Source organism: Thermobia domestica, chromosome 13 (genome assembly GCF_964235325.1).
Source record: "Thermobia domestica chromosome 13, izTheDome1.hap1.1, whole genome shotgun sequence".
Taxonomy (NCBI): domain Eukaryota; kingdom Metazoa; phylum Arthropoda; class Insecta; order Zygentoma; family Lepismatidae; genus Thermobia; species Thermobia domestica.
Window position 1 is genome coordinate 112,706,332 of NC_137466.1, and position 27,552 is coordinate 112,733,883.

Here is a 27,552-nt window from a genome sequence, read left to right on the forward strand (position 1 = left end):
ATAATGTAACGTGTGTGCATGACCCTGTCTCATTAACATGCAGTGATGGTACTGCAACATTCTGGTATTGGTCCTCAGATAACTATCGCATCAATAAGCATACACCAAATTTGAAAACATCACATTGTAATAAATGCATGTGCCCTTACACAAGTTCTGTAGTAGTAAAAGAGACTTTCTATTAATGTGTAATCACTCTCCATGTGTCTTTTGATTCTACCATCTCTATCTTGAAATTTCCTGCAATTTTTACAATACAGACAATGTGTCTAATCGCAATGTTCATACACAATTAATGTTTTACAGTTCTCATTATCACATTTATAGTCATTTTCAGACACCTAAAAATATCACAACTGCATATTTTCGACTCCATCTTGTAGTAGCAAACATTAATTCTCCATATTGTGCATTTATAGAGTATCTCACGTCCCCGTCTTCATGACACAGAAAGTAACATTAGTAATTTACATCACCAATTTGATTTATACAGCACAAGTAGTTTTACACAGGGTGGGCCACAATTTAGGAAGATTTGCAACAAGTAGTATTTTCCATGAGAATAAGATTAACGTGAATATTTTTTGTGATCGCCGTAGCAAATGTATAGGAAATAAAGGTTCTATGATTTTCCTCTTATTTTGCAGACTGCATCACGTATACACCCAGGAACTGCGATATGGAATTCACAGTTGCGCGGAGAACGAAAATTACTGAATTGTATTTTGAAAACCAGAGGTCAACTGTCTATAAACATAAAGAGCGTGTCGCCGCCAGTTTCGTGTCACAGACGCACCTTCCGAATCAATGATTCGTCGTTTGATTGGACTTTTAAGTGAGCATGGTGCGAAAACTGATACGCCACGCTCGGCAAAATCACATGCAGCACTCAAACAGCTTCGGAAAAATTTGAAGCACCGGAGGTTTTCCACAAGAAGATGGGCTGGTCACGTGAGATTGGCGAACGACACTGCAACGCAGTTTAAAACTTGTATGCATAGAAAGTACAACTGCAGCAACAACTGCAACAAAGATATTATGAGCAATCCCTCAGATTTGCTACACGCATTCAGCAGTTGGTTTGTGAGAATACAGATTTTCTGGGCAATTTAATTATGAGTGACAAAACACTTCTACCTACATGTGTGTTCAAAAAAAAAAAAAAAAAATTTTTTTTGGTGTACCGAGAATTCACAGGTTATCCACAAATGTCCACCATACCCTGTGAAGTTACGATATGGTGTAGTGTTCCGTTTCAAAGAATCATTGGGCTTTACTTCTTCGAAGATGGCAACGGCAACGCAGTGACGGTCATCGCTGTTCGACCGGGCAATGATTCAAGAAGTTATGAGAACATGCAAAACGCTTAGTTCCAACAAAATAGGATCACAGCGCACACATTCAGGGATACAATCGAATTCCGCAAACCATTTTTGGAAATTGAATAAGTTCGCAAAATGCTGACATTTCTTGGGTACCACGATAGTCAGATTTAAAGGCGCCACATTTTACCTTTGTGGTTACCTCAAAGAATGGGTACATCCCAATAATATCTCAAACAATACAGCAACAAAAGGACGACATCCGCGCGCAAATCCAAGCGATAACTCCAGCAACTTTGAGAAGTATAATAATGACGAATGTTGTGGCAAGAGTTTATGCGTAAATGCATCATGGAGGACATTTAACGTGAAATTATTTTTCATACGCAGATGACACAAATCTCCCATACGTAATGTTATACCAGCATTTCAATACATATTACTAACATACAAGAGGAGTTATGATGTTTTGAAACCCTTTCGTGACTTGTGGTCCACCCCGCTCTTCCTTGTTGAGACATAATGAGCAGTGTGCAAATAACCAGGGAAGCTACACAGGAAATTTCCTTTGAAGATACTATATTTCCTTCTGTCTTAATTAAAATTATCACTTGGGGATATAATACGAGGGTATTTCATATAATCCAAAGTATTTTGTATATCTGGTTAATATTTTCTCAAGGATATTTCAAACTCCTGTAAAAGTCCATTACACAAAGACGTTAAAATTGATAAGCAAAGCTAAGGTAAGACTGAAGGTTGTCCAGAACTGCCAGAATAGTAATTGATAAAACAAAAGCGACCCAAAAGTATCCGACCTGACGTATAGATGGCGGTGATTGAAAAACATTATTATGGTCGAAAGTACTAACCTTTTAGAGCTTAATTTTGGCGTTTGAAGGCGTTACGTTATTTAATATTTGTTTGACAGCCATAAATAGCGAACACTCTCAGTGAATTTGTAAACACGGAAAATTGATTGATTGACTGATTGATTGAGGATTAATGGAGACGTCAGCATCGAAACTATTTGTCTAAATTAAAGATTTCATTTTTCTTTCAGAACACCTATTAAATCCAGGTTTCAAGAAAACCATACTGAGAATAAACATTTCGTCACAAGTTCCACAAAGGAAATTAAATCCAATAATTGAAGCACTTGAAAAAGTTCTACCAAAACATTAACATTTTCACTCTAGATTAATGGAAATAAAGTGTTACAATTCTAAAACATGAGAACATTTTGAGCCATGTCTTCCGTATGTAAATCGTTCAGTGCATGTTTATAACTTAGCAATTTCTATAATGCACCAAATCTGTGTACCACAACGAGAAGAAATTCAGTTATGTAGTACAAATATGAGCCATAGGTCTTGCAATGTTTCAAAAACCAAACAGCAGGTGTGTGAATACGCCGTGATCGACCGTACGTACAAGGTCAAACTGGTCCAAGAGTACGTGGACTATTTAATACGAGGGTACAACACTGTCAGTATGTTCAGTCAGTTTTTTAGTGGGAGTGACGATGAGTACTCAACAACATCTGATAAGTGAACTGTTATTCTGTGAGTTCGAACTCGGCATAACGCTGCTACAACACAAAATATGTCGTGCGACAGCGGCACAGTACGCGTACGCGTTGGTTCACGAAATTACGTGCAGGTTGTAAAACTGTCGAAGATCAGACAAAGTTAGTCCGCCACAGGTAAGATTCTGAAGTCATACAACATACCACTGAGGAATCCACCTGAATGTCTACTGTAGTGCGTCACCTTCACGAACTCGGGAAAAAATCAAGTGCCACATAAGTTCACCTCAGATCAAGGCCCAAAGGAGAGTGGATGTGTGCCTACAACTGCAAAATCCGAGTTCGTGCTTTCCCTGAAACGGATTATAGCATGGACGAAGTAGGTGTTTTTCCGAAATCCGTATGCGCAAAAACAATGGTTGAACAATGATAATCCCGACCCGGTCGTCAAGCAGATCCGTTTCCAGCATAAAACCATGTTCTGTGCATAATTGATGTAAAAGGGGTAATTCACTTCGAATTCGCTCTTTACGGTTGTACATCGATGCGGATTTTTATTCCGCAAAGTTAGAGCGGATGTATACTGCACTCTGCATTGGTGAACCAAAACCGCATTCTAGTGTAACAGGATAATTCCAACTTCGCTCAAAAAACGAAACAAAAGATTCAGGAAGTTCATAGCATCGGAAGTGATGACATACCCGACATACAGTCGTGACCCTGCCCGTTCTGACTGCGGTAACGAGCAGGAACTAGAAACAGCAATAACTGACTTCCTTATCTCTATGGACAAGACGTAGTATCGAGAGTGTGACTTTAGACAAGCCAATACGAGGGATTACAGTTTGGTTCTTAACCTGCTTTCGATCTACTGTAATACATACAGGTAAGTTGTTTCCTAGAATATTTCAAGACTTATGACTAACCCTTGTATTACCCACTACCAGTCTTTTAATTTAATATCTTGTCTAAAATTACCTACGTGAACAACATGTGATGAACCATAACATCAACACGTAGCTTACGCTTTGACAAACTCTAATCTATTATCAATCTTGGTGCATGTCTTCTCTTCAATTACCTCACCTCACTTCATGAAGACTTGATTTTAAAAATAAATCATTGAATAAAAAGAACTATCTTACACTGTCACCAGAAATGAAAGAATATATACAAGAACAGCGGTCAATGACATTTGGTTTGATTTTACACCCACACTTGGCTCGCACTTAAGGTGCTCTTTGTGAACTTCAGTTTACTATAAAAACATAGCTGGATACTGTCCCATCATTTTTCTTGTAAACTGGTTCCTGGGTAATACATAAATTCTTGTGTATACTTTACATATATATATATATATATATATATATATATATATATATATATATATATTTATATTTATACGCCTACATGGGATTACTTCTACTTAACATATGTTGAATCAGAACAGAAACATGTCTATATCATATAAGGCTTATCTACTCTTTCATGCAGTTATACGTCAGTTTCTTATAAGGAAACTATACGAGTCTTTGGTTTAACACGTTTCCTGTCAGACACATTGAAATTTTATACAATGTTAATAATCAAATTAATTTTCAAATTAAATTCAACTAGCAAGAAACTCATTAGTGCAGGACGCACCATAAATCTCAGGACAATTTTGACCTTAAATTGATTTAAAAATATACCGTATTTACAGCAATAAATATGATTTGCAAGTATAATTATTGGAATTTTCCATGCTCATTATTGAGTAAAGTGAGCGGAATTTCATTCCAGGAAAAAGGATTACATTCCTGACGTTTAATTTTGAACCGTTTGGAAGATCTACACCTAAGGGTCTATCCGGTTGCAATGATGTTAACAGACTTTAGGGAAGATGACTGAAATTCAGCTTAAATATAGAAGAAACTATGTATATTTTATATTCCAAAAGCAAATTATTCTAAAATGGATGGAACATAATCAAAAAGCACGAAAAGTTAACATTAATGTCAATAGAAAATCAATGAAAAAAAAAGTAATTCCTCCACTTATCTCGAAAACCAAAAGAGAGAGATGGCTCAAATTCAGCTCAACAGACTATGTAGATTTTACATTTTTTAAAAAAGAAATTGTCCTAAAATGGATGGAACATTTACCTAAAAAGATCCTATTAGCTCATATTCTGATATAAGCACCCGGACAAAATATTACGAAGTGTGGTCATTCTAGGGGCTTTGTGGAAAGTGGCTTGGCATAGCAATATGTTTGTAGATACCGCAAATGTGAATATTATATGGTATTGTGACGGCTTGCGGCTGGTAAGACGTGTATGCTGATTTCACTACAGGTTGAATCTTGGGGGCGAAGGAGGGATGTGACGAGTGGCAAAAAGAAACCACTGTTTTCGTGCGTAAACGTGGGCTAACCCTGCAGGAAGTGCTACAGTTCATTGGCATGCTCGAATCCACGGTCAGCATTGTCCATGCTGAGTGGAGGACATCTGACAGAAACCAATCCTCTGGGAGCAATAGTGGCGGAAAACATCATGTCCGAGCGCGACCGTAGACGTCTGGGGAGATTAGAGACCCCTAAACGGTTTCAAACCCGGCAGGAACTGCTGCAGTAGTACAATGCAGGACCCAGTCGTCAAGTCTCTGAGCGAACCCTACTATGAGAACTGTATGGTGTAGACCTATTCAATCGCATTGCCAGGATACGCTGAGTGCCATACAGAAGAAAAGTCGTCTGTTGTGGGCAAGGGAATATTGTCATTGCACTAGAGACCAGTGGCGATGCATCCTCTTGTCAGACAAATCTCGGTTCTTTCTCTATTCTAATGACAGCCGCTCCAAGATAATGCGGGGAGTCGGAGAAGGAGAGTGTGAGGAAAGGGTTGCACAGAAGGGAGTTGCAGTGATATGTTGTCCGGGTGAATTTCTAGTGTTGGTGTGGATCCATTGATAGAGGTTCCCAAGTGCATGAAGGCTGTGGATTGCATGTCCATTCTGGATAATAAGGTATTGCCGCTTGTCTAGTTTCTACGAGATGATCACATTCCAGAGTCCCAATATCAAGGCAACTGCACTGATCGCCGAGCCAAGATTATGCGGAAATGGTTTGTTGACCATGAGGTGGACCTGGACCTCACCTGGACCACGAATTCGGCTGATTTCAATGCTATCGGGGGAAAAGATTGGAACATTTCGGAACGGGTCGTGAAGAGAAGACATCAACATCCCCCGTGCTGTTCGCTCTATGGGACCAGTTGTTCCTGGAATGGGCCAAACTGGATTTAAACATCATCATCTTCCACAATGACAGCGAAAATCGAAGCTGTAATCCGCGCCCATGGTGATGTAACTCTTACTGACCAATAAAGTACGCACTTCGTAATTTTTTTTGCCCGGGGTGCGTATTAGGATGATGTACATCGATTATAATAGTGATGTTCCAATTTAATTTTAAAATTAGATAAAAGCGTGACAAAAGAGAAACGAGGGGTGGAGTTTATGAAAACCCTTAAATCATTCAGCACGGAGAAAAGCAGAAGGGTGAAACAGCAATTCTTTTCTCTGCCTCGGTTGATAGTAAGCCTCACTGACCCGATCAGCTTTCATGAAGCCGGTCTTTCTCCGCTCTCCAATACCATGTCTGGCTATAACAGAAGGGTCAGGAACTGTAGTTGTGATTGATTAAGTCAAGAACCTGTGTATTTGGACTGACCCACGCCTCGTTGAAACTGGAAACTGCAGTTAGTTATTATTATCATCATTCATTCATTCATTCAGACAGACAGACAACTTTTATTCAATTTTATCCATGCACTGTTTGCATCGAGCTCCTCACCTTACGGATCAGACAACTACTGTTTTATTTTTATGAAAGGAATATCAAATTTTATTAAGATCTAAGTGGTTCAATGTCATAATCAATATAAAGAGAAGCCACCTTCCTGTTCAATTTAAAGAACAAAGAAAAAAAATAACACTGAACTTCTTGACAATGACACATTACAAAAGTTTAGGGCAAGATTATTTTATTTTATTTTGAGGGGCGGGGAGCTTTAGTAAAAATGGAAAAGAAAATTATGTTTTGCTATGGCATTTTTGAAATGTCAAAACGCTCTTCTCTTTAAACGTCAACGAAACGGGTGAACTTGTGAAATAATGTACTTAATTACGCTGAAATTAAACTCTCTAAATGCGATTCAACTGTTAAAACCTACCACACGGCTTTCTGCTTAAGTGTGGTCAAGCACATCATCTTTCTCGCCGTGATTTATGTCTGTAAACAGTAGCTTATCTATCAAATAGCTTTTGATTTGTCTTACTGTATACTGAATCAACATACGCAGACATTACGTAACTTTCTGTTTAGATAGCTATAGCTTTTCGTGGCCATGGGATTTAGATTTGGTATTATGAACATAGGTTTATGAAAAAAAGTTTATATAGTTTTTATTTTTTATTTAAATTGTAAATACACTTTGAAAATTTTAACGTAAGCCGTGGCTTGGAGGATTATCTCATCTAAATCGACTCTACTTGTAACTTGGATTCAATCTGACAATTTTCTGACTCGAAATTTAGATAACTGGAACTGCTTACATGCATTAAATATCTTAATTATGATCAGATACTGGCTTCAAATGAACTCCCAAAAAAGTATGCTTGATAAGAATGAAAATAAATATTTAGTTAAAGACTAATATCAGTAATTAGTGGAGTTGTAAAATCAACGAAACTCTTTGGTGGACGATCTAAGATCAAATTAACCCTGCATTCATTAGTACACAGTTCTCTTAAGCCAATTTACAGTATATAAAATATTAAACACTCATGAAGTATAAATAAGTCTTTACAGTATTTGCGTTTAGAAGTATATCTTTCCTCTCTCATAAACAATTCATTGCTGTATGATGAATTTGTGTACCATAATTGCATGCACGAAAAACTCCACTTTCAGTCTTGCCACCAAATTCCGAACTGGAGTATTTGATAATTTTTACCATTTCATTTTCCACAGGCATATCAGAAGAGAAAATGGATTGTCGCAAAAGCGTTTAAAAGCGATCTACAAGAAATTCTGCATCTACGAATTTTAACGATAACAATATACCTTATAAATATCTATAAGGTACTCTTATAAATATCTAAGAATATCCCTGGTGTTACTACACGGAGTTCAGAACAAAAACATTCGGTCTGGGCGTCTGCTGAAGTTAATCTACACTTTGTTCTATGATAAAACCAACTTAAGACAATGGAATTTTTACTAAATTCACTTAAATGATTACACGACGACTTGGTCACAATGTTAGTTCAATGGTATTTTTCAACGGTTTAGTCACATTAAATCCTGATGTAGCAAATTCCTGTTTTCATGGCTCAGTTATGTTAAAAACAGTATCAATATACAGATGGTGATCAGAAAAATGGAAACACCTGAACGAAATTGCAACTTACCAGATTAATATGGTGTCGGGCCACCTTTCGCCTTCAGAACAGCCTTGATGCGACGTGGGATGGAGGCATAGAGGTCGTGAATGGTAGCAAGTGGAATTTTACACCATTCCTCGTGCAGGGCATCGGCCAGTTCTGTGAGAGAGGATGGAGGTGGAAATCGTCGCCGGAGTCGTGTGTCCAAGACGGACCACATATGTTCAATTATGTTGAGATCTGGGGATTGGGCGGGCCAGGGGAGGTGTTGAACTTCATCCCGATGTTCGTCAAAACACGCTGCAACAATGCCAGCTGTGTGAATGGGTGCCCGGACCATAGGATGCAAGTGGTCTCCTAAAATTGCGACATAATCGTTGGCAGTGATTCGTCCGCTAAGTGTGATCACAGGACCCAATGAAAACCATGATATGGCGACTCACAGCATCACCGAGCCGCCGCCATGTTTCACAGTTGGGCGGAGACACTGCAGATCATAAGCTTCTTTGGGCGTTCTCCACATATAAACACGGCCCGTAGTTGGGAATAGGGTGAAGGATGACTCATCCGACCATATCACACGTTTCCAGTCCTCAACGGTCCAAGTTGCATGGTCGCGGCACCATTTGCGGCGTGCGAAAGCGTTATGGTCCCTGTTGAGCGGTTTGACCCGTGCAACACGACCCCGTAAGTTCATGTCATGTAATTCGCGGCGGACTGCGATTGTCGAAACAGGGTGAGGGAGGTGCTGATTGAGTTCCTCCGTCACTTGCTCCGCAGTGGCACGACGGTTCTTTAATACCAGGCGTGACATGTCACTCATGATTTTCTTCCGCCAACTGTTCCGCTTCCCCGATGTGGTTTTCACGTGTGTTGTGTAAGCCGTCATCACCTTCGACACTGTCCCACGCGATACACCTAACACAGTAGCCACTGCCGTCACACTCACTCCACATAACCGCGCACCAACAATTTGCCCTCTTTGAAAATCTGAGAGGTCTCCCATTTTACACTACCTCCGTCTGCTGCAGCCACTGGACACCGCTGTTCCACTGCGCCTGACGTAGTATGGAGATCGACCTAACACACCACCACCTGCGGTCCGGCGCTGCGGGCGCCACGACACCACTGCCAACCCATATATCTGACGTGTTGCCAACTACAGGTGTTTCCATTTTTCTGATCACCATCTGTACATACTGCACTGAAAAAAGAAAAGAGTTTTCTTTCTTTCTTTTTCGTAATATTTGCAATTCCGGGATACCAAGATGTGTTAATTCATCAAGCTTTGTCACCATTATCGGCCTTCAAACAGCGGGATGTCAAGTACAGATGGCCATTACAGCTACCATACACTTTTACATAATACTCGTGCTTCCTCTCATTCAAAAGTATATCTCCACATCACATAATAATCTCCCCCGTTTTCTTGTGTAGAAGGGAGGCTTTTAATGGTTTTATGGTCGTTATTCAAGCATATCGAGATATACAATTTCTCCCCTTACACAAGTCATAGAACTCACCGACATTGGCGTTCAGCCGAACAACTCAGAGGCCTAAAAGCGATATGGAAACAAAAAGAAATGCTCTTTCGTGCTTAGAAATATAAGGGACTCACTCAACAAAGAATTTTGTCCGTATTCACAGAAGACAATATTCGAAGTTAAAGAAACTGAGTTTATTTCTTGCGTTTGGATACTGTTCATGACAATGGACATTAAAGATCATATAAATCATACTTCTAGCAGTGTAGTGTATACTAGTAGCAATACTGCAAGTCGTTACAGCCTATAATTAAATATTTTACAAAGCATGATTATGGGATAAATTAGAAATTCCATTTTCATTTCATTTCACTTATATATTAATTGGTATATGCTAAGTGAATTATTGTTGATATTCCGTTCATGTTAATCGCGACATAATTTGAATTTCACGAAAAGGAGTTTCTGAAAAATCCTAAGACGTTTCGATGTGAACGGAACTTAATAACGAAAACTAAGTAACATACTGTTGCTCTAAATACTACATATCCAAAAAATTAAAAGAAAGAAAAAAGCTTTACACATGTTCCGAAAGCTAAGACAATACGGCTTATATTTCATACCGGTTGGTTTAGAAAAGAACCACTATGCAAATACCACAGAAGCATTTTATTAGCATTTCCTGAAGTCTCTGGTTTAAGGGTTTCTTTGAGAGACTAGTGAAACGTAATAAATTCATTAATTAATCTTCTCATGTACAATGTAAACAAGAGCAGGACTTCCTTTTCGCTGACAATATGTAACTAGGCCAGAATTTTCTTTGAGATAAATCATGATCATTAATTCGGAAGCATATAGGGCCTACTATAAATGAGCAAACACTTATAGCAATTACTACAACCCCAATACTTTTTTACTACCTCTACCTACAAGAAAAACAAGCAAATTAAAGTAAATGGTGGAACAAATTTCGAAAGGGAAACAGTTTTATTTCGCTGCTGGAAATACGTCAGTTACTACCTTACTAGGTTAAACTGCAGCTCACTGATAAATTATACGTAATATTAGCTTATTGGATGTAGCGCGTAATTACTTTAAAATAATGATTTTCTTGTGAGAAATTCATAAATTAGGCAAAGCAAAGAAAATAAAATTCAATTTCATTTTTCGTAAAGTACTTCAATATGAAAAAAATGAAATGAAATATTTGAGTTTTACGTCCCACGGTTATGCCGGTTAGGCTAAAGGGGACGGTGATTATGAGAAATGAATGAAATGGTGGAATGAAGAAAGTGGGAGGAAACGGGAGAACCCCGAGAAAACCCACGCACACGGTGTTTGTCCACCACAAAGTTCACTTGACGGGGGCTGGGATTACTTCAATATGAATACATACGATCATCGTCGTCAATATTCAGCCGCCAATGACTGATCACTTTCCGTAAATAGGAAAGCTCCATACAACACAATATTATGCTAACTTCTTTGCTTTGTAGGTGAAATAATCTGTATTAATGCTATCGATGAACTGCAGTCTTTTATGATCCTCCTCCTTTTTCTACTACCTCATGTTTCTCTGAATACAATTAAAAAAAAAAAAAAAAAAACACACACACATTTCTTCTTCCCGATTACTCCAAATATAATTCCTTCTTCCTTACTATTGCTAACACTTTCTCACGTCTCCCATTCGACTCGGTAAATTTTATACATTCTTCTCCACATCCACAATTCAGAAAGTCTCAGTCCTATGTCATCCATTTTGCGCATTGTCCAGGTTTCCTCCAAACAAAGCGAAGTACACTGTTGCAAATGAAATTAACATTATATGCACACATCTTTTTGCCTTATGTATAATCGTGGAACGCTAAACGAACTTCTTTATCTTTTAAATAAACCTTCTACTGATTAATCTAATAACCTTATGGTTTCTCTTCTAGCCTTGGCTTTCTACTCTAAACCCAAACCAAAAATGTAGTCAAGGTAGTCCATGGGGTACACCCACCGAAAATTAAGGAGAAACGGAACTTTACGGCAAACAAGGAGTTCTTGTTTTATTTTTGATATTATAAAAACTACTGGACAGGGAGCTAGTACATGAAAAATCACGTCATAAGATACAAATTGTTTCACCCCCACATCTAGTACGGGTCGATTGGAAACGTAAGAAAAACTTTGTCTTGCGCGCCAAACCGGGGGCTTTTGGGTACAGTGAGCCCCCGAAATTTTGAAAAAGGACCAAAATTTACGTCATAAGGTACAAGAAAATTGTTTCTTTCCATGTACCTATCACCATGTGATGTGTATCCATGTACTATCATGTACCTATCATCTTTCGTTAGTCAAAAAAAGTGGGGGCCAAATTCCCTTAATACAAGATTTTCTTTTTTTTTTAAAAAAAAAAGGATAAAAATTACGTTATAAGGTACAAAACAACAACAACAACAACGGGATTTGGTGTCGAAGGATACTGAAATGTAAATAAGAATTGGTGACAGGTTGAGAAGTCATATTCATAATTTCTACTCGTGCCTTCCGTTTTTCGCGTGATCTCATGGGCACGTATACTTTGGCCCTATGTTATACAATATCAGTTCGCCCTTGATACCTCACAAAGTGAGTGTGCAGAGAGAAGTTTGTGATGATTATAAGGTATTTACTGTATGTTTGTAAGGACACAACATATTGTACTTATAAATTATATTACTTATATATTGGAAATATTCAGTACACAAGGAAGTAAACAAATTAATACTCTTAAGTAGAGACAAAATTATTTATGATTTTATATATAAAGTACATTTATAGTGTTTTTCTAGCCTTGAAAATCTTAAACTACTTTTTAGTCAAACAATTAGTAACACAAGATAGTATTCTATAGGGAAATTTGGGAATAACAAATATTATTAATACTTTATATACAGAAAGAAAATCAATGTGTTACTTATCTTTTTCCAAAATGTTAAATGAATATTAAGTTTGGTAGAGAAATATATTTTATGACTTTATATTTGAGGGATTAACATTCGTTTTAATCTAACCAGTATTGAAAACCAATAGTACAGAAAAATAATTTCAAAAAATATTGTTAAAAATGGAAATAGGAAATGTTACAATAACCTGTTTCTTTATTTAGACATGGAATAAAAATAGGATAGAACTTCTAGGAAGGTGTTTAAGGGCGTTAACTGAAGGTATGTCTTTATGGTTAATCTGTCACACTCGGCAAACTTCAATCTTTTTCTTGCTTATATCTATTCTTCGTCTGATTCCTTCTCAGAATCGGAATTCAACATGACCTCTTCGTCTGACTTGTCAGAATCCTCTAATAACTATCCTTGAAATTCATCCAGGCTTCAAGGAAGACATGGTTGGCTGTTCCACTTGGGGATTAATCCTTTTTCAGTGATCTCCCATCCACTATTTTCTGGCGTCAATGACTTCAGGGGATTTGGATGACTTGGATTATTCCAAACTGTGCAAATGTAGTTGCATTGCAGAATTTTATTTCCCAGAACTGACTCTCATGGCGGTAAATGAACAGAATCAATATTTTTGATACCTGAGAAAGGTTTAGACATTGTTTGGCTAGGATTTTTTGAGATATAACTAAAATCTTGCTGTATGTTTTTGGCCGTAAATGTCACATGTAAACTCTTCTAAAACAGATGCTGCTCCCTCTGTTATTTTCTATGATGAATCAAGTGAAGATAGAGCTTCTTGATACCTTGCGGTCTTGGTCAACATACAGGGTTTGTTCACAAAGTTTCAAGACTGATGTTTCCCTAGTAGGGGCACCCGCGCATTCCCGTTCAACGACAGGGTGAGGTAGTGGGGGGTGTCAGCTAACAGAGCATGTGAGTCAGTTGCCTCCGAGACGTTGGAGTGAAAAGATCGCTAGTGGAGTGAGCGCGTGTCATTGACCTCCGTCGAAAACTGATTGAGTGGAAAGAGTTTGTTCCTGACGGACAGTGTGTCACAGGTCAGTTTTACGCTGGAGTGCTCCACCGTTTGAAGGATCGTGTCCACCGAGTCAGCCCAGAAATCAAAGACGATTGGGTTGTTCATCACGACAATGCGCCTCTCACACGTCGCTCGCCGCCGCTGAAGTTTTGGCTAAGTTCGTGGCAAACTGCCGCAAGCCGCCTACAGCCCCGACCTCGCTCCCTGCGACTTTTTTTTTTTGTTCCCCCGGATTAAGAAAGTCCTGAAAGGGAAGCGATTTGACACGATTCCAGCGGTCCAGGCAGCTTCAACGAGGTCCCTTAACAGCCGTGCGCGCGAAGACTTCCACGGAGCCTACGAACAATGGAAAAAATGCAGGCAGCGGTGTGTTGATGCCCAAAGGTCATATTTCGAAGAATTTTAGTTTGCTGTACAAAAATGTTTAATACATTTTGTATTCTCAGACCAGTCTTGAAACTTTGTGAACACATTCTGTATTGAAATACCTTTGTGAGAAAAAGCTGCTGTGTAGTCTTGAGCCAGTGAAGGTATGAAATCCTAGTAATGAGTTGCAAATTGCGGAACCCAATTTTCGTGATGAAGACGACACGTTGATAAAACGCCTATTTTTTCCAATTCCAAAATCAAGCCAAATCTGGTGGTGAGGTTTGATGTGCGAAGATTTTACAATATTGCATAAAATATAATCAAAACATCTGTATGTCCTGTAGTACAATCACATCTCTGTGGTACGTATTACCATCTGCCCTGAGAGATGTGTCACTTTTGAAAATGCTTTCACAATGGAAAAAATGCTTTCGTCTTGAATCTGCCTCTTCGTGCTCGCAAGTCAAGTTTGAAACTTTCTTTGAAAAACCACTTTGACAAAACAGTTGTTGTCTAGCGTGAAAAACAGAGACTTGTTTCTTAAGATTTCCTTGTGGGTATCTTGCTGCCAGTCCTTTGCAAGAAAATGTGACAAGGATCTCTTAAAGTTCGCGTTATTTAGTGCCTTATGGAAATCTCCAGTTCTCTTCTGGCGTAATCCCTGTATGCAAAAATCTTGTGAATATTGGAATGCTCCTCTTCTGATTCTTTCTGCATCCTTGATGGAATGACTTTTGTACTGGTCGAAGATGACGTCAATCCGCGTTGCTTTAGTGGAACATATTTTCTGCAAGATGAATGAAGATAAGCCTCCGTACGTCTCAGGTAATTTGGACGGTAGACTGTGAAGTAGAAACATAGCATTAATGACCTCGTAACTCTACATTTCGGTGACTCGTCTGATGGTATAAGTTTTTCAAGATGTCGGATCAATTGGGTCTTATCAGTTTTAATCATGGTTTCATCAATATGAACTAAAGAAAGTGGCAAGGATGTCAATGAATACTGAAGTATATTCTCTAGGGATATTTTCATTTCAACAGCGAGACAACATATTCTACTAAATACACCACAAGTAAGTTGAAACTTTTTTATCTTACTCTCTTTAGTGTTTATCTTAACTTTCACACCATCTGCTTCAAAATTTGAAATAATTTATCTTTTGATTTCTCTGCCAAAAATCTCGCTGTCTTTCTTACATTCATTAATAAAGGCCTGCTTTAACTGATTTCCTCGATCCACTGTTCCCAGAAGATATTCGTTTGTTTCATCACTTGCTGCTTTACCTGTTCCAATATTGTAAAGCATATCATCGTGAAGTGCGATGATGAATGGGTTAGCTGCTACCTCAATTACATGGCATACTGTCTGGAGATCTGAAGTCTCGATGAATTCTGGGTTTTCTGAGTTCACTCCAGACATCGTGCTTAGTGTTTAATCCTGCCATCTCTTTCAGACAGTAACAATTTCTGATCTCATACTTCTGGTTCCAGTTCAACGCAAATGAGCCAAAGGTTGATTAGTCATCGCTGAAATCCTTGTCAGTCTCCTTGCTGAGTCTCTTTTTACAGTTTGTTCTAAGATTTGATCAATTGGGGCACCAGCGAAAGATAGGTTTGAGCGTTTAACCGACAGTCCACAGTTTTGAAGCTGAGCCATCAAATCAGGATACTTCTCATCAATGTTTTTCAAGTTTTCTTCATATTTAACCATCTATCGAACATAATTTGAATGGTTTGTGATAAGAAAGAGATTTGTCATCATTGGCAGACAGAAAGTATGCATCATTCGTTCTTACAGCTCTTGACATTTTAAGGTATAGATTTACGTAATCTATGTACATGAACCAAAATTGTGCTGTACAGCCATGCTCACTTGTGCGTGTGGCATTGCAGAATACTTCATATTCAGCAAGAAATTCTTTAATTTCTTCCGGGTATTCATTTGCTGCATCAAAACCTTTATCATGATAGATATTCATCAAACAGACCTCAAATCCAGGTGGAGTCTCTGTATTAGAGCGACTGAGGAAATGTTTGATATGTTGAATTTGTAATGCTAGTGCAAAAAGAGGACGGAGATGTTTGTATCTATTGAAGTATCTACCAGAAACGAATCCTTTGCCAGAATTTTGTGCAAGAACCCCACTTTCACGTAGTATATGTGAACATCCAGACTCTGATGTGATCCTTCCGCGTGACGTAATTTTTAGACCCTTTAAAAAAAATCTTGTATTAAGGGAATTTGGCCCCCATTTATTATTATTATTATTATTATTATTATTATTATTATTATTATTATTATTATTATTATTATTATTTACTAATGAAGTGTTTTGGAGATAGGTACAGTACACAGCAAAAAACCTGCAACATGAGCATGCAAGTTTACTGTGAAACGACAAAGTCTTTTGCTCCAAAATAAGTGTGCAGGGGAAAACGCCGAGGTTTCTGCTCCGTGATTCGTGCCACTTACCCTGGGCTGTTACGCGTAGTTTCACAATAAACTTACATGCTTATGTTGCAGGTTTTTTTGCTGCGGACTGTACATGGAAAGAAACAAGACAGCGAAAGAAATTGTCTTGTATCTTATGACATAAATTTTAGCCCTTTTTCGAATTTTGAATCTTGTCTTATGGAGCCAAAGCCCCCGAAAATCTTATCTTAGGGACCAGTTTTTAGTTTTGGGCATCCTTCCGCACCAAACCCCGTTAAGTTTTTTCTTGTATCATATGACGAAATTTTTAGCCCTTCTTTCAAAAAATCTTGTATTAATGGAATTTGGCCCCCAATTATTTTGTCTTACGAACTGTTTTGGTGATTGGCACATGGAAAGAAACAAAATGGCGAAATAAATTTTCTTGTACCTTATGACGTAAATTTTGGCCCTTTTTCGAATTTTGAATCTTGTCTTATGGAGCTAAAGACCCCGAAAATCTTATCTTACGAACCAGTTTTTAGTTTCGGGCACCCTTCCGCACCAAACCCATTAAAGTTTTTTCTTGTACTTTATGACGTAAATTTTGGCACGGTAGCCAAAAGCACCCGGTTTGGCGCGCAAGACTAAGGTTTTCTTACATTTCCGACCGACTCGCACCAGATGTGGGGGGTGAAACAATTTGTACCGTATGACATGAGTTTTCATGTGCTAGCTCCCTGTCCATACTATAATAATACTTGTAAATACAAGTATTTAATATACAATTTGTAATAAACTGAAAGTTAGAAAATTGTTGTTCACAAGAAATGTTACTATGATGCTACCTATGGAAAATTAAACAGGAGTTTTTAGATTAACTTAAAAAAATAAAAATGGACCCCTTCCCTTTCCAATGAAATTTCTCGCCACAGCCTTGACTCGAACTGTTCTCTTCTACTCTTCCATTTGCTCTCTCTCGTCCAATCTTCTCATCAGCATTCGGGGCAAAAACATTGCATGCGATGACACAAAGTTCCCACATCCTTCTGGGTTCAATTTTTTAGCCAATAATATGACTTCTCTTCAAGAAACCTCGTCTCACGTGAGACATCAATTCTTGCTTCCCACTGGTGACGGCAGATCCTGCTGACAAAAAGGAGAGTAAAAGTTTGGACACAATTCTCCTTTCCAAGTTTCAAGGAATTTCGCAAACGTGACCAAAGATAGACCCTGTTTCATCATAACAATATCAGTTCACATATAGCTAGCTGCTCGGATAGTTTATTTCTTGATTGGAAATTAACTGCAACTAGTGTATCATCCATACAGGACGGATTTGCGACTATCTGAATGTTTTCTGTTTTCAAGACTTCAGGAAGGGCTCAAGAGGACGAAGTCTGATGAATACGTTGAGACATCACAAGCTTTAAATGCAGAAATAACAGAAGAACCTCCAGAGGACTGGAAAGACTAATTTAAAAGTTGATGGGTAAGTGTGCTGCTACAGAAGGAGATGAGAGGAAGGAAAGAACTACTCTGAAAGCTACTAAGTTTCCAGAAATCGTATCACTCAAAATATTTGGTGTAACTCTCGTATTATCTTACAAGTAATAACTTCAGTAGATTACTTGTCCTAAGCAAGAAAGTATGAAAGATTTACCAGTACCAGTATTTTAATGAGAATCAACACAACGTGATCGAACCATTTGAGCTTTAAGCTATGATTAATATTCAATCAATCAAGCCAATGTGATGTATCGCAAGGAAATCTTACTTCTTATGTATATAAACAAAAAGCGCTTCATAGTTCTCTCCCTCTGGTTCGTTAATTAATTTCAATAGTCTCGACCAATGTAACGTTGGTATTACAATGACCAATGAGCTGACATACAATTTTTAGCTGTGATCGAGTTTGATTGCATAAAAGTTTAAAGAGTGTATACACACGAAATTGCAGCTATCACACTAACCCTTGACTTTAATCATTCATTGCTGCATATATATATATATATATATATATATATATATATATATATATACAGGGTGGGCCATTTTAATTAATCCACGGAAATATCTGAAAAATGATAAAACATAGAAGAAATGTTTGAAGTAAACTTTATATATTGCTAAGGGGGAAAACCATTTCCGCCAAAAGTACCCCTCCCCACCCCCCGGAAATGGGGGTAACGGGGGGTAACTTTGAAATATCAAATGGGAACATGGGTCGAGTAATACCTCATTCGAAAGGTCTTGGAAAACTAAGTAACGCTGTACCAAAATTTGTTTCATATGGAGCACCAGTTTCAAAATGGCCGCCATGATATAGTTCGGAAACTCCAGTAGCCGTAGTATGAAAACCATGGGTGGTAAATGAATTTAACAAAATTGAAATACGTAAATATCATAGGGCTATCGAATGATGTGACCCCTGCGATCCCAGCAGCTTCTCTGAAGGGATCTTGTGAGCTAACTTCAAAATTTCAATGTCCGACCGGACAACGGTTCGGGCGTACGCTTGACCTACCCAATGCTGTTTGGAAGGCAGAGTTCAGGGATATAGAATTAGTGCACTCAGTTAATGTGGATTGACACAGTCAAGGGCGCCCATAAGAGGGCAAGGGGAGCTCTCGCCCCCCTAGAGGAAATTGTGCTTCGGAATATCGAAAACTCAATAGAATTTTTAGAATAGCTACAGCAAAATTTGAAACTATATTTGAAATGTCGCTTTTTCTTGCCTCCCTTGGAAATCACAACATGGGCGCCCTTGGCCACAGTTACGTTTTGATTAACTATTAGCACTCATGTCATATTGTGAGTTTGAGGGACGAAACGGTGTGTACGTATATCCCCGAAATGCTTTCCGAATAACCAGCACGCATTGCATAAAAGTTTCTGTGGCGACGGAGATTAGCAAATTCACACGTTTGTAAGTTCCAGCAACTGCATTATTCGACAACTTCTTTCGTATAACGTTCCTTCTGTTTTCGCATCAAATCATACTTAGCCATACAGATATGCGTTACCATTCAAATAAAATTTCACCATTTTTAGTCACTACAGCGTCATCCTTACAAACAAATGTTTCAACCATACCATACCTATTTGTAAGGTAGCCTTAATTTGCGAATTAAAGTAGAGTTCTCATTTGAACTTTCACTGTTACTTTCCACCCCACTCGCATACAGAGCACAGGAAAAGATTATTTTGCAGGACTTGGATATGTCTCTATACATTATGGCAATTTTACTCTAACATTTTTATCTCTGTTGTATCATTCTCGAGCCTTGGAACGCCTCCCTGGTTTTCCTATTTAATTTTAGTTATTTTCATTTATCTCTACCCGTATTCATACTATGGGCACTAGACGTTTTCTTAGACACATTCACCATGTCTTGGCGATCATTTTGAAAACGGTGTCCCATGTCGAAAATATTCTTACAGAAGCTGTTTGATATTCATTTGTCTATGTAACATGATGTTACTCGCTTCAAGTTGCTATTTGAAATTTTCAAGTTGGCCCCGGATACCTTTCAGTGGAGTCACCCCGACAACACCTCTCGATGTGCCTTACGTCAGTTACCTACTCCAGTTTTTCTTCTGTTGATTTATCTCCAATCGCTTTCATACTACGGATACTAAACCTTTTCTCTGACACTGCTACTATGTTTCGGCGGCCTTTTGAGAACACTGCCATTTAACCTCAATCGTTTTCTCCTACAAGATGTTTGATTTTGCAAGATTTATCGAACGAGGTACCACTCGACTCATGTTACTATTTGAAATCTTGAAGTTAGCCCCCAAAACCCCTTCAGGGAGGCCACTGGGATCACAGGGACCACACCATTCGATATGCCCTATGATATTTACGTATTTCAATATTGTTCCATACATTTACCACCCATGGTTTTCATACTACGGCTACTGGAGTTTCCGAACTATATCATGGCGGCCATTTTGAAACTGGTGCTCCATATGAAACAAATTTTGGTACAGCGTTACTTAGTTTTCCAAGACCTTTCGAACGAGGTCTTACTCGACCCATGTTCCCATTTGACATTTCAAAGTTACCCCCAGTTACCCCCATTTCCGGGGGGTGGGGAGGGGTACTTTTGGCGGAAATGGTTTTCCCCCTTAGCAATATATAACGTTTACTTCAAACATTTCTTCTATGTTTTATCATTTTTCAGATATTTCCGTGGATTAATTAAAATGGCCCACCCTGTATATATATATATATACAGGTGCCCACAAACTACGTCACTGAAATATTGGGGGGGGGGTAAAAATCTGTATAAATATGTTTGAGGGGGTGTAAAAATTAATCGAAAAGAAGTTTTTTTTTTTTATGGAAGAACACCTACGGATAGACAATTGGGGGGGTGCGTCATCGACATAAGGAGGGGTGAGCACCACTGATATATAGAGAGCTTAATTATCATATCACCCACCTTCATAAGCTCTTTCATCCTTAAATTCACAAATTTAGTGTTAACATATAATCCCCTAATTTACTTTCGAAATTTAAGATTTTTTTTTTTTTTTTTTTTTTTTTTTTACCTGGCTTGCATATTCGAGTGGACTAAGGCATAAGGCTAACAAAAACAATATGTGTCATCCCGAGATCAAGACCTCATAGTAAAGATGTTTGTAACAATATCACCGACAACAGCCCCATTGTTTCCTAAGAGTACAACCGTATAGAACATTCACAAGAAACCCACAAATCATCAGATCAGGCTGAATATGAGGCCTCTAGAACAGCAGCGATGTAAGCACGAGCATTCCATTCTTACTTTATGTGCCAGTATATTCTTTGAATTTTTTTTTTTTTTATAATCGCTGAGTGATTTTACAAGTAGTTGTTGAAATAAAAAGAAAACCGAAGTTTCAAATGTGGAACTAATGTCGCCCTTTAAGCACGTTTACTTCGAAACTATCAATTGGTGCCTACATGTTGCTATTCTAGATACCTCATATTGAGTTTCGCTTCTAAGAACAATCTGCGGATTAAGATAATCAAACGAAATCCAAGTTATACTTCTATTCAATATCTCCAGTAATTAACTTTTAACTTATTACCTCCTGTTAAGAGCTGATTTAAAAGAAAAAAATAGACGACTTAAAAGAAAGAAAAAAAGTTGAACAAATAACTCTAGCGCTTACTCGTAAGGATGGAAAACTTATGTTCATGACGCACACTTACAAGTTCTTGTTTTGTTTCATTATATATATTCCCAGAATATGCCATATTCTCAGAAAACTTAAGTATTTTTACAATTTACAAACATAAAGCAATTATTTCCACAATTTTCAACCACATAATTCCAACAGCTATTGAGATTTGCAATGGCAATGACAACTGGCAGACTTCTCTGATATCTAATATACGAAATTTGAAAATAACTAGTCACGCAAGGCTTCGCAGCACGAAATACGCTGATTTTACCTGCAAACGAGATGAACGAGGGAAGAAAGAAAACAAATGACTGGGTGTTCCTGAAGAAAGAAAGCAAAAGCGACAACAACGAAATATAACACATTTTTTTTTCTCTTTCCAAATTAAATTTGACATTGCGTACGATAATTTACTTCCATTATGCAATTAAAAATTAGATATATGCCGCATTGCAGAAATACACCGTCTCCATAAGGTTAAGGAAAATTAAAAAGACTATTGTCTATCTATTCTCATCTTTAGTCACGAAGGGACGAATTCCTATCTCAAACTACGTTAATCAGTGCCGGACTGCAGACAAAATATTAATTGGATGGAAAATTTCTATCATCAACAAGAATTAGGTGTGTCAACTGTATGTACTTACTACGGTATTGTAACATTTCAAGCTTTTAAAATTATGCAATGATTTAATATTATAAATTATCATTTCTACATTACTATAGTCATTTCAACACACACGTAGCGACAACTACAAAAACAAAGTCAATAAGGATATAAATAAAAGGTTAATTAATAGCGATGCAGTTATTACTTCTTATAAAACTATTAAAAAGTAAAAATTTATAAAAGCATATCCCTAACCGTTTACATGTGGCTGTGAAAATTGTTCTCTAACAGTCATCTCAAGTCACCCATCTCTCAATTGGTTTGACGCAGTTTGACGATTGCTGACAAGCAGTAAAGAAAAAAAGTTTCCCTTAAGACATAAGGAAAACATTCGTGGCCAAAATGTTCGATCAAATGAGTACAGAAAGTCACACATTCCAGATCTTCGAATATCGTACAGATAAGATCAAAATCTCTAAGATGATTAGGATAGGCATGGGAATTATGGCTTCCTTACAACATAGTCATTTGCACACGCCAATTGGTTTGGTTTAACGTCCCACGATTATGCTTGCTAGGCTAAAGGAGACGTGGACTTATTGATTATAGTGGAATCTGAACTACTTTGATCGTTCAACTGTATCCCCCGGGAATCGAACCGGAACCACGCGAACCGAAGTCAAGTGTGCTAGCCACTAGACCAAGCGGGTGTTCTCACATGTCAATTGATATCCCTGTGATTAAAAGCACTCTTGATTTCTAGCCAAACTTTTCACACAGAAGTAAGGAAGTTTTGTGGTACTTCGAAAGTTTACACGACTCGTTTCCTTGCGCAAATTTACAGCAATATTGCATCTAGTACCATTCTCGCATATTCTCTTAAACTCTTTCTTCTCAATTTTAAATACACGAATGCTTTGAAAACATTCAAGGACCTTTTAGTAGGAACTCAAACGTGTGTTAACACTAGTTTCTTATAACAGACAATCATACGCTTTCATTTACATTCCCTTCAGTATTGATTTGCTAGATTTGCTTTCTCTCTCGACAGCCCAGATGAACTCAAGTATTTCTCATATGTATCTTCACCACGTAGCTCATGACCTTTATCAATTCTCATATTACAGACCGAGTTGAAAGACACGATCTAAATAGCCATGTAAAATGCATATACATCCTATTTAAGAACATACAGTTTTTAGATTTATTGTTTTAAGATTTCTACAGGTCGCACCATACGGAATTAAAAACTGCATCGTGCACTTAGTCAATATCCTTGCAACATAAATAGTATTCTACCTACTTTTGATTTAACTATTCCTCATCTAGTTACCAATTAGAAATTGATGTAAACGGTTGCTTTTATTTATTTTTTCTTCATGCTGTGATTATCTATTGGCAGATCCTAAGTTACAGAGAAACTTCGTATTTGCACATTTAATGGGTTACTTTGCAATGACACACACACATGCACAAACTTAATTGCACCGAAAAACTAAAGCAATAATCTGTTACATAAATACAACAGAAAAGAATAATTACTACTTCGTATATCTCTTAAAGAGAAAGTCTAATTTATTGCAACTCCTCTTTATAATTTACACCTGAAAAGACATCGTTGTACACTTAGATGATGTCATTATGACGCAATGTATATTTTAATACTTGTATTTGAAGACGACTTCACAGATGACCTAAGAAGCCTAAGGGCAAGATTGCGGAAATATTGATGTGACAACAAACCTCCTACACAAGAGACATGCTCTTGAGTTTGTACAAAATCCCTAATCCTCAATTCGGTATTACAATTAACTTCTTTTTTTTAAGTGTGCACATTTATGCATGTTTACCCCATGAATAACCAATGTGAGAGTGTCATGTAAGAAATATAAAGGTACGTTCTTGAAAATTTCGATTTGTTGCTGGAAACAAGTCTATCTTTCGCAAACGTTTCTTCGAAGAACTAAATAACGTATCTTCTGCATCCACAAAGCGTCAGTCAATGAAACAAAATAAAGTTTCTCATAATGTTATGCTGTCATTAACGAAAATAGATTCCCAGCTCCTCACTGCATTCTGACCAAATACTAACTATATGTTGCTAATACAGCCTAGATTACTAACGGAAATGTGTAGTCAGTACATTGGCTCTTTTTATTCCTATTTCTTTTTACTTTTAGACCACACTTCGGTAATTTTATTTCATCAGTTTTTGACTCAAGACACTGAGTGAATGTCACAAATTACTGAGCTTCCACAAAGAATCGAACTTCAGATCATCTGCACTAAAGGCAGACGCATGCTAACTACTTGAGCAAACGCATACTATTGCTTAAATGCCAGAAAAAGAACAGAACAGGAAGGACCGTAGATCCTCTTGTCATATATGAGGGTCGTTCAATAAGTACTTAGAAAAAGGTAAACAATAATTATGGATGTCTCTCTTTTTAATTTTTCCACAATATCCTTTTAGCTCGACACATTTTTTCCAGCGTATCTCTTACTTTTTTGAGCAGTCCAAAAAGTAGGACCTCGGTCGGTCTTCAAAATAGGCATCTGCTTGGCGATGACCTCGTTCAACGTGAATCGCTTTTCGCAGAGCTATTGTTCCAAGTTTGGAAATAAAAAAGAAAGTCAATGGAGGCCAAATCTGGTGATTATGGTGGATGTTGTAACAATTCTGATTTTAATTTCATAATTTTTGCCATCGAAACTTGTCTTGACGGAAGAGAATTGTTTTCTTGGTCAAATGAGGACGTTTTTGTCTTGATTCGGTGCGATAATGACGCATAATACTCTCCATTTATCGTTTGTCTTTTTTTCTAGTAATCCACGTAGATGACTCCGCGTGCATCCCAAAAACTGTGGCCATCACTTTGTCGACCCATTTCACAGTCTTCATCGTCTTCGGAATTGGATCGCCTTTAAAAACCAACTATTTTGACTGTTTCTTAGTTTCTGGAGTGTAGTAGTGTTTCCATGTCTCGTTCACTGTTATCTATCGACGCAGAAACTCGTCGGGATTGCGACGAAAAAGCGCCAAACCAGCCTCCGAATCGATCACACGATTGCGTTTATTCTCCACTGAGACCAAACACGAGGCACCCATCTTGCGAGATTGTTTTCAAACTCAATTTTTCGTGCAAAACGGAGAACATTGTACCTTGTGATATGCCTGTTGCCTCAACTATTTCGCGCACTTTGATTCATCGATCACTCAAAACCATATCGTGGATTCTGTCAATCATCTTTGAAGTCACTTCCACTGGACGTCCCGAACGATGTTCATGTGTAAATATACGGCCACGTTTAAACTCATTTACCCAATTGTAAACAGTCGCACATACGGATGCAGATGTGCCATGAACTTCATCCAACTCGACTTTGATCTCTTTCGATGTTAAACCTTTTAAATAGAAGTAATAAACTGTACTCATTTATTTCGATTTTTCTAAATAAACAAAATTGTTTCTTTAATCGACTATGACAATGAAACCACGTGACGGATATAGCTGAAACAACAGTCTAGTGAGGAATGACGCTTAAAAGAAGCAAACCTTTTTGATACTGCGAGTGTCATCTTTCGGATTTTGTAAGGACTTATTGAATGACCCTCTAACCTGGGAACGTCACAACAACATTTAGTAAATGACTATACATAATTTACCATCAGATTCCTTACATGCAATCACATTAACAAGTTGATTCATTCTAGTATTTTTTTTACTAAGTAGGGGAGGCCGGGGTAATAAGGGATATACGTTATAAGAGACACGGCCAAAAAATATCCTAAATATCAAATCAAAATTATAAAAACAAAATAAGTAATGGCAACGTCAATACCTTTACTTTCCGACTCCAGTTACACTTATGAACTAATATGAGTTCTTATATTGTCATGTTATGAAAAAATACCTTCACTTTGAACTTACCACGGAAATTCGTGACTGTTTTAAAATAAAATTTTATTGTGAAAAGTGAGTTACAAATGTGGAAATGACTGCTATGTAACTTTGTGACTAAGATTATGAAGATTGATGTGAAATTTTGAAAATTGCTGTAACATTGCATTTCAGGTCAACTGAGGGCATGTCTCTTATTACTCCTTTTAGAAATTTTGAACAGATGTCTCTTATTACCCCAGTTTAACTTTATTTAGCGCATGTGACTTGTATAACCTGCTATTTTTTTATATAGAAAGTAAATAGGAAAAGTCCTATTTTGGCACTTCAGTCAGTCTGTGCATAGATAGTGACAGTGGGGAATATGCTTTGGATCAACTAATTTTATCAATAACTGGTGAAAGTTTGCAAGAAGAAATTGATCCAACCAGAGCAGAGTCTTGCTTAGAAATGTATTACGCCGTGTACTACGATTTTGACTGATGTATTGGGAGGATTATATTGCTTTCCCAGATGAAGGACCGTGCAAGGTTAAATTTTTGAAAAAAGAACTAAGTGGTTTCAATTGGTCTGCCTATGATGACATTCAAACAGTAACATCCAAATTTGTGTTTTATGGACTTATAGAACTGGATGGAAATGGAAATGGGGCATTCCAGATTTCCAGAGGATAGCTCAAAAAAATTCATTGTGTTTACAGCAAAGTGAAAGAGGACTTTTGAAACCAAAACAGAAAAATTACATATGACTCCTCTTCTTTTGGTACGCCTAGGTGTTTGTAGAACTATTCTTAATATTTGTTAAACTCACGCCTATATGCCAACAGTTCTTTTTGGCTTATACATTTTTTCTATGTTTGTTAAGTGGTCCAGCCTAAGATAATTAGTAAGGCCTACCTGATACAATTATGTTACACTAAAGTTTAAATTACATTTATGAGGTTTTTAAATGTTAACTTGGAGTTTACATAGATTAGCATAACATTTCCAAACTCTTCTGTACATATTTCATATGATCGTTCGATTGTACATACTAAAAGGTTTCATATTCATCTTACATATTTTTCGAAAATGTAGTTTTACATAGGCTACATTTTACATAAAATTTGATCAACAATAGGTTTACAACAGTTTTCAATGTTCTCTTCTTGTATGATTACAATTTAATAGCTTTCGCAATCCATTTAAGTTAGCTAAAACTATTTTTTAAATGCGATGTTTTTTCTTCATTGTGAATTTAGGCACTTTTTAAGTTCATTTTCGACATTCTCCAGAAAATTTCTTGTCGGTATTCTTTTTTTATTTGGTAGTGAGAGCTTTATCCATGATGTATCTAGATTCCGTAAACCGCAACTA

General features: G+C 37.5%; 1 protein-coding gene across 17 annotated transcripts in view; it reads right to left on the reverse strand.

The window, feature by feature from the left end:
* chb (CLIP-associating protein) overlaps positions 1–27,552 on the reverse strand; it is a 595,254-nt gene that overhangs the window by 219,304 nt on the left and 348,398 nt on the right. The gene's annotated exons all lie outside the window — the stretch shown is intronic.